Source organism: Vidua macroura, chromosome 4 (assembly GCF_024509145.1).
Source record: "Vidua macroura isolate BioBank_ID:100142 chromosome 4, ASM2450914v1, whole genome shotgun sequence".
In the NCBI taxonomy this organism is placed as follows: Eukaryota; Metazoa; Chordata; class Aves; order Passeriformes; family Viduidae; genus Vidua; species Vidua macroura.
The window spans coordinates 69,485,138-69,486,890 of NC_071574.1; the positions used below are offsets into that span (position 1 = coordinate 69,485,138).

At 40.8% G+C, this 1,753-nt stretch overlaps 1 long non-coding RNA gene across 1 annotated transcript; it reads right to left on the reverse strand.

Moving 5' to 3' along the window:
• Positions 1-509: 509 nt before the first annotated feature.
• Positions 510-1,483, reverse strand: LOC128806887 (uncharacterized). The gene is made up of 2 exons (XR_008436970.1): positions 1,414-1,483; positions 510-769 (listed from the first exon to the last, which is right to left on the reverse strand). It is a non-coding gene; the product is annotated as an uncharacterized LOC128806887 (long non-coding RNA).
• Positions 1,484-1,753: the final 270 nt, after the last annotated feature.

Here is a 1,753-nt window from a genome sequence, read left to right on the forward strand (position 1 = left end):
TGATTGGATTCTGGTGAGGATTGTTTGAGCCTGATGGCCAATCCAATCCACCTGTGTCTGGACTCTCAGGAACAGGGTCACGAGTTGTGAGTTAGTTAGAGACGGTAGTTAGAACAAGTAGGTTTGTAGTTTTAGTATCTTCCTTTATATAGTATATTAATGTATTATAGCATAGTTATAATAAAGAAATCATTCAGCCTTCTGAACTGGAGTCAGACATCATCATTTCTTCCCATTGTGCTCACCTGCATTTTATAATACTGTACAGCTGAGATGACTGTGAAGTCACATGCTGGAAAATGAGCTGTGTGAAAGTTGAATTTAGGTTACCTTTGAAGGCTTGTTTGCTTTGGTGACTTCATTTTGCTTGTTGCTGCCTTAGACCTGGCTGGAGTTTTGACCTGTATGTTTAGCCTTTGCTAAAATGTTAGCCAAAGTGTACCTGGTAGAAACTGTGACCAACAGCTGAGTGGGCTAAGATATTAATGAAACAGGAAGAACAGGCGAGGGAGAGAATAAAGCAAATATCTTTATGGGGTATCAGGTGTGTCTGTGACCATGGAATACATCCTTGTGAATGTCCCAGAAAAATTACAGATGTAACACTACTACAGAACTGTACTGATCAATGAATGTAAGAGAAGTCAGAGATGTCATGCATTCAGTTTTGTGCTGAGGACTGTCAGCCTCTGTAGTTATGAGTGAGTGACTCTTTCCATCTGTCCAAGCACTGCATTGGCTCAGTTTCCTGTGGGCTCCCTGTGGTGCCCTGTGGACACAAAGGTACCATAAGAAAATTTAATTCAAAGTGCCCAAGGTAATACAGAATGTGTGTTGCAGCTGGGCAGCCAAGTTCCCTTCTGTGTGACATCAGAGCTGCTGTGGAGCTTGAGGGCACGGGGTTGTTCTGGGCATAAAGGTGGCTGAGTCGATTTTGGAGACAACCTAACCAGTCCCAGTCAATATCCATACTCTTCTTGGGATAGAATGTGTAGAAAACCATTTTGTCTGCTGTGTCTAGGTTTAATCTTGAAAACTAGCTGGTTTCCCAAGGAAATTAGCATGTACCCAGCCAGGTACATCAGGATTAGGAGACAAGAATTCAAGAATGAAATGCAAAGTTCCCCACTCACAGTTGATGCACAGCTCTGAGCATATCTTTTAGAGGAAAACAGATTTGAACTTTGCCCATTTTTCTATTACATGTGGAAAACACTGATAATAAAAATAATTTGTCTCAAATTTATTTCCTGAGATCAGCAAATCACCAGAACACTTCAGTTAATACAGAATGATTTCAGAATTCTTTTCTTTGGGCAAAAAGCACAATGAAATTCTCTTTAAGTTTATCAAAAAAAGTATTCAGAGAATCAAAGAATGATTTGTGTTGGAAGGGAGTAGAATATCATTTACCTGCAGGACCCCTTATTACAGCACAGCCAGGTATTCTCAGTTGTGCCACTGAAGTCATGCCCTTGTCAAGTCCTCTAAAGGCAGGATGCCACATGTTGTCATGGCAATATCCAGAAGCATGGCTGAATGAAGGAATGCAAATCTGGATGTTCATGCAAGACTGAGTTACACATTGTTGCTGAGTTAAATCAGTTGCTAATTTAGCAAGGGAAGTGCAATAGATGAGGGATTCTGCTTTGCATGTTGCGAATTATAGATTGACATTTCTTAGAGTTTCACCCCTGCCCATGTTTGTATTTAATTGGAATTCCCCACAGGTGTGACTGCAGTCAGTGTAGCC